An 11,435-nucleotide genomic window follows, 5' to 3' on the forward strand; every position below is an offset into this window, starting at 1 on the left:
TTGAACGGGCATTTCCTCAAAATGCAGACGTAAGAACAACAAAAACAAATGCACTGAAAGTTTCTGATTAAGCTGCAAGTGGAATATTTCTCACATTTTTGACAACAATAAAAACCAACAGGGTGCACATGCCAATTTCATGCCAGTTAAAACGTAGACTTTGAGTTAGAACAAGTAAATTTTTTTTTAAGGTGAACTGAAAGAGGAAATCACAACTACATACAACATCACATGTAATGTAATAATTCATTCAAAGCTCTAAATGATTTGCATTTCACTACAGCTGCTTTAGAGTTTCAAAACTGGTCAAAAGTAGCATCTTTGTGTGGGAAAAATAGCAACTAACTTGGATGAACCCGGAAGTGGGAACGCTCATTTACGTAGGGGACACGTGACTTGTACGTTCATTGGGAAGTGTGTGGTGGGGTTGGAGTGACTGAGCTAAATACAATAAATTAGTTATGTATCTATTTAGGGTTACACAAACATATGTCACAGAAAAAGGCTTGATTTTTGGACTGAAGTACAAAAATGCCCTGTGAGGTTAACCTGCCTTGTAGGCTGTCTGGGTGGACCTCTCAGCATAATGTAAGTACAGACCTGTAGCTAGCTGTTTTACTTGTTTCACTTTTTCTATCAATTTAACAAGAAAAACGGTGTCAAAAAAATTTGTTGGCTTGACCTTACATTTTTGGCCACGGTGAGAACTAGTTAGCATGTATCAGTTTACTAGTATAGTTCACAAACTTTCATATGCCCATGTTTCTAATAATGGCTAAAATCTTTCACCCCGTTTGTTCGTCATCCACATTTGGAAACTCCTTTTAAAGCCTCAAGTTACATATTTAAGGCTGAACTGGTTACTTTGCAAGAACAACAAATCAAGACCACAATACAGGGATGATGACGTTTCTATTCTTGTTGCCCAATATATTTCATTTTCCCCAAATCTTTAATGGGAACTAATTGAAGTACTTGAAGACTACTAAAACCTTTTTTTTTTTTCTTAAAGCCCAAGTCTCATCCCTATAAACATTTTAAAATAGACATTGTAATGAAAAATACATATAACATTATTCACTTCAATGTCTATACGAAAAAATAAATATGAGCGGAGAGCGCGTCATCGATGCGCAAAGTTGCAGAAGTGTCATTCTACGATATCCAAGTGGTCGCCATATTGGCTGCATCCTCCGTCCGTGACGCCACCCGGACATTCGCAAATGAAAACACGCGGTGCACCCTAACTATGGGAGACAAACGCGCCCCTTCTGACACGGAAGCTCTTTTCGAAAAGGAGAACACCACACAACCGAGTGAAGTTACCGGGGCAATATTACACTATTGTTTCGAGCCCTCGGGGCAATATTACACTATTGTTTCGGGCCATATTCAGATGATATGCGATCACGGCCAAACCGCCTCCCCGTCCGATCCACTTCAGCGGCGGAGATGAGACATCGCAGATGAGCCCGCCGGTGTGGCTTATGACAGAGCCGAGCCGTCCTGCTTCAGGAGGGTGTTCACAGACGCCGCAGTACTGAGCAACACAGTGGAGCCGGGGCACTTTGTGCGCGCACATGGCTGAGTGACGCATTCTCGGCTGGGTTCTTCAGAGCCACTCCCGTCCCCAAAGCCCGACGCGCGGCCTTTGCAGAAGCAGTGACCGCCGAACGCGGCGCCTCAGCCGGTGTGGCTGATTTTCGGCGCCGTGGTGGCATAATGGAGCCTAGCCGTGCCGCTTTTAGGGGGATGTTCAAAGCCGCCGCCGAGCTGGGGCGCATTACTGCCTACCTGTTATTTGGAACCTACGAAGCTCTCTCGTCCTCTGCGCCCGTGCAATCAATTTTTCACAACGAACCGGGTGAAGGCTAAATCCATTCTCCCGAGTGTTCAATCAATGTCCAGCAATGCAATGAGCCGGTATTTTGGCTAACACGAAGGAACAACGAGCTACCTTCCCGGAGGTAAAACTAATGGAAACAAACGAGTCCACTTGGGGGGGCCGCTGTCCTTTACGTCACTTCCTGCTTCTTCTCGAAAACAAATCCCTCGAGAGGATTTTCATGGCAGGAGTTACAAAAAGCTGTATACGTCAAAATCATGTTTTGTGAAAAAACACATGGGCCCATATTGGCTGACAATTTTTCATTAATAACATACTAAAAATCATCCATTTCATGACAGGAGCCCTTTAAAGATTATCTTGAATTATTGGTTCGTATCCCACTGGGGCCTCCACTCCCTGAGAAGGGTTGCGTCAAGAAGGGCATCCGGCGTAAAATTTGTGCCAAACATATATGTGCGTTCATCTGAGTTGACACGCTGTGGCGACCCCGAAAGGTACAAGCCGAAAGAAACCATCCATTGGTTGGTATTGATTTGCAATCCTGCTTACGTTGCGACCAATCCAGGAGACACTCCTCTTGGCAAAAGTCATGTTAAAATCAAAATTGTCCATTGGTTCAGATATATGTGTGAATGCTTGTTTGTGTTTATCTTGCTTACAATGACTTGTAACCAGTCCAGGGTATACCCCACTTCCCTCACCAATAGTCAGTTTAGGTGATCTGAAGTACTAAATTGTCCATGAGTTTCAATGTATGTGTGAACAATTGTTTCTCCCTGTGATTAACTGGGGACCAATCCAGGGTGCACCACAGTCAACTGGAACAGACTCCAGATCTTCTTCTTTTCCTTTCGGCTTGTCCTGTTAGGGGCCGCCACAGCGCGTCATCTTTTTCCATCTTGGGCGATCTCATGCATCTTCCTCTCTAACACCCACTGTCCTCATGTTCTCCCTCACAAGATCCATCAACGTTTTCTTTGGTCTTCCTCTCGCTCTTTTGTGTTGCAGCTCCATCCTCAGCACCCTTCTACCAATATACTCACTCTCTCGCCTCTGAACATGTCCAAACCATCTAAGTCTGCTCTCGCTCACCTTGTCTTCAAAACACCCAACTTTGGCTGTCCCTCTCATGAGCTCATTTCTAATCCTATCCAACCTGCTCACTCCGAGCGAGAACCTCAGCATCTCCATTTCTGCTACCTCCAGTTCTGCTTCCCGTTGTTTCTTCAGAGCCACCGTCTCTAATCCGTACATCATGGCCGCCTCACCACTGTTTTATAGACTTTGCCCTTCATCCTAGCGGAGACTCTTCTGTCACATAGAACACCAGACATCTTCCGCCAGCTGTTCCACCCCGCTTGGACCCGTTTCTTTACTTCCTTACCACACTCACCATTGCTCTGGATTGTTGACCCCAAGTATTTGTAGTCGTCCACCCTCGCTATCTCTTCCCCCTCCGTCCCTCTCATTCACGCACATATATTGTATTTTACTTCGGCTAATCTTCATTCCTCTCCTTTCCAGTGCGTGCCTCCATCTTTCTAATTGTTCTTCCACCTGCTCCCTGCAGGCTCCAGTTCATCTGCGACCCCATTTAGGACAAGTACATTAAAAAGGAGGTCCATTTTGAACGTAAGTATACAACAGTGTACATTATGTTTATTATTATGGCTCTACTGGAGTTAGCAGTGGTGTAGAACTACAGCGAGGTATACAGTGTTTAGAACTCCTAGCAATGTTTTGGTTAACATATTTGGCTATGAAAATTGGGCAAAAGTTTATAAACCTTGGATTTCGATGCAATACATACAAACCTAGTTCTTTTTTCATGAAAAATGAATCACTGCTGTAATTCACAAGCTCACACTGCCGACTTGAAAGCCCTCAACGCCTTGTTAGCAAAGTTCGCAATGCAGTGACAGCCGGGCACTTACTGGCATGAGCTGAGAGATATGAAAAAGCATTTGGCTCACCTCGCATGTGTGCATCCAGTCTCTGTATTCGGTATCCCCTGATCGGTGCCTGTAAATATTTAAGCCATGCCTCACTGATACACGAGACGCCTGCTTTGTAAATGCGCTCATTGCTGGAGAGCGAAGCGACAGGCCTTCCAGGATGTGGCTCACGTAATAGCCTCGCAGGTGGCATGCGGGGTCAATTCTATGGTTTACCCCCAAGAGCTTTTCGGGATGAGGGGATTTCAGAGGCTCAGGATCATCCCGCTCATAAAGGGATGATCCATCGGGTAGTGAGTTTGCACAGACAAAAAAGGGCATGATATGCTGTGAAAGAAACACCTTTTTTTGCTTCGTCGCTTTGTGTAATAGACTTCGTCAGTTTTGTGTGCATGTTGCCAAGTAAATCTGTATGTTAATTTTAAAAAGGTACACAAAGAGTTTAATTCTTCATTCACTATATTATCACTTCACTCTACTACAATGGCATTGTTGTTGTGTGTTCGGAGTAAATACAACTATATTTTAAAAATGGAAGAAAAAAAATGTAGGCGGCACTGTGGAGCAGCTGGTAAAGTGATGGCCTCACAGTTCTGAGGACCTGGGTTCGATCCTGGCCCCACCTGTGTGGAGTTTGCATGTTCTCCCTGTGCCTGCGTGGGTTTTCTCCGGGCACTCTGGTTTCCTCCCACATCCCAAAAACATGCAACATTAATTGGACACTCTAAATTGCCCCGAGGTGTGATCGTGAGTGCGACTGTCTGTCTCTATGTGCACTGCGATTGACTGGCAACCAGTTCAGGGTGTACCCCGCCTCCTGCCCGTTGACAGCTGGGATAGGTTCCAGCACTCCCCGCGACCCTCGTGAGGATATGCAGTAAAGAAAATGGATGGATGGATGGATGGATGGAAAAAAATGTATTTGCCCTTAATGTGTAGAATTTACAGCGTTCAGTGCTCACTCAAGAGCAGTGACTTGAGGATGCACCGTTTTTTTTTTTTTACCATTAGACGATACCACCATCTAGTGGTGTATATGCAGCACAGCACAGGCAGAATAGAATATTTTTGCTCACCATCCATCCATTTTCTGAGTCACTTATCCTCACAATATTTTTTAATAAATAAAATGTAAAACTATTACAACATTTTATTTTATCATGCTTTAACGGCACAATCGATGATTGGTTAGACAGAGCATCTGCCTCACAGTTCCGAGGACTGGGGTTCAAATCCCCACCCCGTCTGTGTGGCGTTTGCATGTTTTCCCCATGCCTGTATGACTTTTCTCTGGTCACTCGAGTTTCCTCCCACATCCCCAAAACATGAATTAATCGGAGAGTCTAAATTGCCCTTCGGTGTGGTTGTGAGTGTGACAGATTGGTTGTCAGTGTGTGGCCTGCGATTGTGATGGGCTCCAGCTCTCCTGTGACCCTTGTGAGGATAAGGAGCTCCAGAAAATGGATGGCATTCCCCAAGTTTTTACCTTTTGATTTTTGCACTACAATACTCAAAATCAGAGTTGCAATATTTGCAACAAATCTATTAAGAGACTTTTTAATTATAATAATCAGTTAACCAATCAGGACTGTAGTTTATGCAGTGGAAATAGCAAACATTCAGTACAATATTATTGACAGTGATTAATGACATGTTGATGAATTATAATAAAGCCAATATAATATGTATTATTGTCTTTTTATATATATAATATGTGAGTTATTAATTGACAGTGCCAAGGACACAATATAAAAAATTACGAACCCATGTAAAAATTTCTGGAAATTACTATTGGATGTTATTTGTCCCACCCACCCTACTTGTTGCCAAAAGGGGGCTTACTTTACTTTTTATTCCTTTCCTGGAGGAAGTTATAGCCCAGCGTCCCAATATCGCTTAGTCCTAAACCACATACCATGGATTATTCATAAATTACGGTAGTATAAACTGATGTATCACTGTCATTGTGTGGTGTCTTTTAAATAGACTCATGTGTCACATGATATGAATACATTGTGAATGCTTATCTCACATATTGAATAACCTCGTGGGTATTCCATCCAATAAGGGGAGTTACAGCAGGCTAAATGTCAACATTTCATTCCTGGAACAGCCCCACCACCTCCCCATTTTATTGTCCGAGTGGCTCGTCAGATCATGTAACAGCAGAGGCCGTGTGCCACTCTTCGGACCTGTAGCGCCATTAATAATGTATGGCGGTCTCTCACTTTATCTGTATGATCATCAGACATACTTTAGCATGATCATCACTCAGTGGAAATGAGCTCCTGGAGGTGGCTTCCATTATTCATACCTACAGTACACGCTAGCAGGCTGCTGCCCTATTTTTGGTAATGAGCTGTAATGAAATCAGGCCATATTTAGGTGCGGCGCACTTAATATGTCACCGTGGTCTCATCGACCCTCCAACCTCCACTTATCTGATTAATACTACCTGCGTGATTCAAATTGCGTGTTGGCGGCGGCAAGCGTGATTGATGAGGACGGACAAAAGGTAATATTCTCTGTCAGGCCATTTTATTGATTGACCTTTGCATTCAAGTTGTGTTCTGCGGCTGTTAGAACAACTTTGAGCCCGATGAGGCTTCAAATGGGCCACTAACTAATCTTGTAGACGCCGTTTGCCCGAGGCCTGTATTTTTAATATCATGCCTGGATTAATGTGGGAGGTGCGTACCTGCATGTTCCATTTTCAGGCACCAATTTACATATACCATTTTTTTTTAAAAGGCCTACTGAAGCTCCAAGACGACAAATTTCAACATAACATGAAAAGCTTTTTAAGAGCTTTGGTGTGTGTCCAGTCAGTCTCTGGGCTGGTAACTGTAAATATTTGAGTCATGCTTCACTGACCCGGTTCCTTTGTAGAATTGTGACTGACCAAGGGTGAAATGACATGCCTTCCAGTCAACCATGACACTGTGGTATGATGCAGTTCAGGTAACAGGAGCAATGCAGCACCAACTGCCAGGGTCATTACATCACAGACCCACTCAGGCAGTTCACTAGTTGTTTGCGGCCGAGCTCACGGTAAACGTCTACAAATGCCTACTTCCACTCGCTGGCTCTCTTATAGGAAATCATACAGTATGTTTTTTGTTGCAGTCAATTGTCCGAAATGCACTGAACAAAATTGTTTGGTGTTGGTTCATTCAATTTGACCCCGGTGATTTCCTCACTTAATTAATTGGTCTCTAAGAGCCTGGCAGTCCCTAATTTAAAAGACTTTGCAAATTAACAAAAGAAATCTTGGATAGTAAGTCTGATATGGAGGAAAAATAACTGCACTCACTCACCTTCATTTAAAATTATCTACACAAAAGTGTCTGGACATTTGTTGTTCCTGTTCAATAGAGCTCCTGCATCTATGTCACCAAAGTCACATGACTGGCCATATTGACAGTCTAGCAAAGCATTCTTCAGTGCTAAGTCGGTTGGAGACGGCATGAAAATACGTCTTAGCACGACGCCCAGAGTTTTGTCCAATAACGTTAAACATTTTGAAGGTGATAGTAAACAAAGGTACGTGGAAAAATGAGAGACACTTGGCATAGAGGACCCATATTTAATGCCAAAGTCGATGTTTTCGCCAATAACAAAGTGGACTGTTAACCCACTTCCGCTTGTCTTGGACAATTGGATCTACGCATGTATCCGGTGAGTAAGTCGTTGAGATTTACACGGAAAAGTTTGAAAGCGTAGAAAAGTCTGGACGCATACAAATACTTTGTTGCGGGCTCTGTTCTCAATCAACAATAAATCCCACATAGTGATGGAGCCACTCAGATTTTTTCAATACAAATACACATTTAAATAAATGACCTCTGGTTTTACACAAACTCACATTCATTAACTATGATTGGGGAAAAAAAAAGACAGCGAGTCGCCCCCTCCGTACACGAAGCGTGTTGCGGCCACATGTTAAACTTCGATAAATCTCTCTGTGACAGACGTTTTTTCTTTTGTTTTTTTTTTAAATATGCATTGGACTCATTATACAACAATGCATGTATAAAAAAAAATCTGTTGGAGAGGGTTACTGAAGTTTAACGTGTGGCCGCAACATGCTTACGTGTATGTTGGAGACGATTGTCTTTTTTTTTTGTTTGTTTGTTTTTTGTGCCTTGTTCTCAATTGACCCAACTTGGCATTATAAATACTTCTTGGCAATTTGAAATTGAAAAGAATAATTCCTCCCTGAAGTGAAGCGATCGCGACACAGTTGTGTGTATTTGGTTGGGCACCATCCCTCACGTTTAATTGCCAAAATCTATTGATTTTTTTCTCGTCTTTTCAGCTGGTATTCCATCAAATGATCTCTTTGAATATCTGTCTCGTCTGCTGTAACAACCAATAGCACAACAAGTTTCCGGCATTGTGTATATTCTGCTTTGGTTCAATGTCACCCACACTGTCGAGCAGCTCTTTTTGACCGGCAATATGGGGCCGTGAAAATGCTGACATCACTTGCCTGAGCTCTATAGCCTCATGCTGACTATGTTGTTTTTAAAGCTTCCTCCGCCGTGTGAAGTGTTATTGTGTTAACACAGTAACACTCAAAATCGTACAAACATTGACAAGTTGAGCTGAGATCCAGTGTGTTAAAAATTATGATAGACTTGTAACATCTTTGTGCAAATCTGTCTGTGTCTACCTACTACATCCTATGAATAATGTAATATTAGTGTTGTTTGCATAGGTCTGAGCACGAGAATGCGTGGCATGTTGCCCATATCAGGGATCGATGCAAAGTGAAGACACAGCTCAGGAGAGCACAATATTCCCACAGCAATATCATTGAGGGACAACACTGATTTACCCTCATCAATATACGGTGCAACAAATTTCTAAATAACAAGATTTGCTATTGATCATATCCTGTGCAACCCGAACTCGTCTGATTAACCAATATTGAAGGAAAGATTTGTAAACTCCCCATAGCAGAGAAACCACGTATCGATTTCACTGGAAAGCGTTCATATTAACTTGGAAAAAGATTTAGGATTAGTAAAGGTTGGAATTACATTTATGTACAATGCATGTTTTTTGGATGTGAGAGGAAATCAGAGTGCCTGGAGAAAACCCGCAGAGGTACGGGGAGTTCATACAAAATCCACACAGCTGGGGCTGGGATTTGAACTGTGAGGTAGCTGCGCGAACCGGTTGTACACCATGCTGCCCCCATTAGCATTGATCAAAAAGCTATTGTCAAGTCGCGATTTGCGGAAAACTTACCGTAATTTCCGGCCTACAAGCCGCGACTTTTTTTACACGCTTTCAACCCTGCAGATTATGCGGTGATGCGGTTAATTTGTGCATTTTTTCTAACGGCCGCAAGGGGGCACTCGCGTGGAAAAGGTAAGAATGAGACTGGTGAAATATATGTGCTGAGGAAGTGACTTTTACTGGCCCTGTTAAGCTGCATGTTGCTGTTGTGTTACTGGTGTGTCTCAGTGATATTTACCGCTTTTATTATATAAATATATATATATATATATATTATCGTCTTCTTTTTCTTTCGGCTTGTCCCGTTAGCAGTCGCCACACCATGTCATCTTGTTCCATCCAAACCCATCTCGTGTATCTTCCTCTCTCACACCCACTGTCCTCATGTCCTCCCTCACAACATCCATCCAACTTTTCTTTGGTCTTCCTCTTGCTTTTTTGCCTGGCAGTTCCATCCTCAGCACCCTTCGGCCCTGTTAGCACCAGCGTTACTCCGGCTAACGCTAATGTTAGCGCCGCACTCGCGTTAAACTCTACACAGCTGCGGCGTATGTTTGTACCAAATGATATTTCCTTTACAAATGTACTGGGTGAGGCTTGTAACCAGGTGCGCTCTGTAGGTACTTATGTAGGTTTGTACTTATTACCTTACTGAACCTACTATGTATTTACTGCGATAGCTCGAACAACAATGGGTCGATGATGCTATGGTTTGATCGTGATCTTGCAAAAATTGTTTTTTTTTTTTATTATTATAAATAGTGAATAGTGTCTTTGAACATAAGGTAGGATTTGTCATGTCCAATTATTTATACAAATATGATATGACGGTGGACAACTGTTTTGAGTGACTGCCTCACAGTTCCGATGTCTGGGGTTCAAATCTCGGCCCCGCCTGTGTGGAGTATGCGTATTCTCCCCGTGCCTGTGTGGGTTTTCTCTGGCAACCAGTTCAGGGTGTGCCCCGCCTCCTGCCTGAAGATATCTGGGATAGGCTCCAGGACTCCCACGACCCTTGTCAGGATAAGCGCCTCAGAAAATGAATGTATGGATGGATGGATGATATGATATGATATATTTTAAGCATCTGCTTTTTTTATTTTTTGGTAGCTTATGAAAACGTGGTAAACATTCAGAGTTCCTTTGTGTGCTTTATATTGATCTCCAGTGGTCTGGCTGTACCCGTTGACTGAATCGGAAGGAAGTGCTTCGACCTGTTTGACAAATGTGAAAGTTGGTTGCGGATATGCGCAAATTGTTACAAATTGCAGACCGATGTTTTATCAATACTTTCCTGACACTGTCAGATATTGAAATGATTTTAAGATTTTGCGGGGGTACCTAATAAAATGTCCAAGGAAAGTCGGGTTACTGGTCTGGATGGGAGACAGGTCTCAGTGTGTAGCTTATCAGTTGCAGCTCATAATTATGCAACATGGGTGACAACCACATGCACATCACAGTATACGTGGTTGCAGTGGGTCCATCACCTCCATCTTGATATAATGAGATTTTGGCGGTTCTTTGTGTGTGGTGGTACTTGATAATGTAAATAGCTAACTACAGACTACAGTACTGTATGAACAAATGGTAGCATGTTGCCTCCTCCAATCTTGACTCGACACCATGCGGCCTTGTCATTTCACACTCAGCTTGAGATCAAATCAAGGCCAGCTTCTTGCAACTGGAGTCGCCAACCAGTCCTCGTTTGCTGCTTGTATTTCTTGGTCTAGGTAATATTATCGAATATGCCTTTAAAAAAAGTACATTGGCTCGGCATGTCGACCAATGAGGTGCCTTTTCTACCATTTAACTTTCTCAGACACAAAAATAAAACAAAACAGAGATGTTTTAAATATCCGGGACCTTTCAAATGAAAAGCATTATGATTTATATTGCACGGTCTGGATCCCAAGCCTGTATGATTCACTTCATGCTTGTACTCCACTGTGGGGCTTTTAGGGCTTTCTTCCAGTAAATTCTTTCATCTTTCCCAAATAAATGACTCTGTGCCTCAGGAACATGCAAGTTTCCTCCAGGAAACATTCTTCTTCGATGTGTCTATTTTGTTTAGGAGTGAACCTCAATAAATTGTCTTTATATGCAACTGAATTCCTTTGAAAGTGACATTCATGTTTCTTGCCCTTTTGGTTTCTGCAATTTTTTTTTTTTTCACGTCATCAGTCTAGCATGTTCACTAGCGCCGCAGTATCACAATGTGGACAATGCAATGTGTGATCTGTCCCATCGTGCCGTGAGACAGGTGCCTTTTTTGTTGATGCAGCGCTTCCCATCATTCATGATCACTTCCTGTCTGCGAGGCGGATTTGTGCCAGGTGTCCTTGGATTGATGAAAAAATCACTATTTAGTTTTGAAAGACAAA

The 11,435-nt window shown here is 42.8% G+C and overlaps 1 protein-coding gene across 4 annotated transcripts in view; it reads left to right on the forward strand.

Moving 5' to 3' along the window:
• Positions 1-404: 404 nt before the first annotated feature.
• ca12 (carbonic anhydrase XII) overlaps positions 405-11,435 on the forward strand; it is a 103,666-nt gene continuing 92,635 nt past the window's right edge. For all 4 annotated transcript variants that reach the window (XM_061821542.1, XM_061821537.1, XM_061821544.1 and 1 more), the window contains exons 1-2: positions 405-588; positions 3,420-3,481. The gene's annotated coding sequence lies outside the window, so the exon portion shown is untranslated. The remainder of the gene's footprint in view (positions 589-3,419; positions 3,482-11,435) is intronic.

The sequence above is a fragment of the Syngnathoides biaculeatus genome, chromosome 6 (assembly GCF_019802595.1).
Source record: "Syngnathoides biaculeatus isolate LvHL_M chromosome 6, ASM1980259v1, whole genome shotgun sequence".
Classification (NCBI taxonomy): domain Eukaryota; kingdom Metazoa; phylum Chordata; class Actinopteri; order Syngnathiformes; family Syngnathidae; genus Syngnathoides; species Syngnathoides biaculeatus.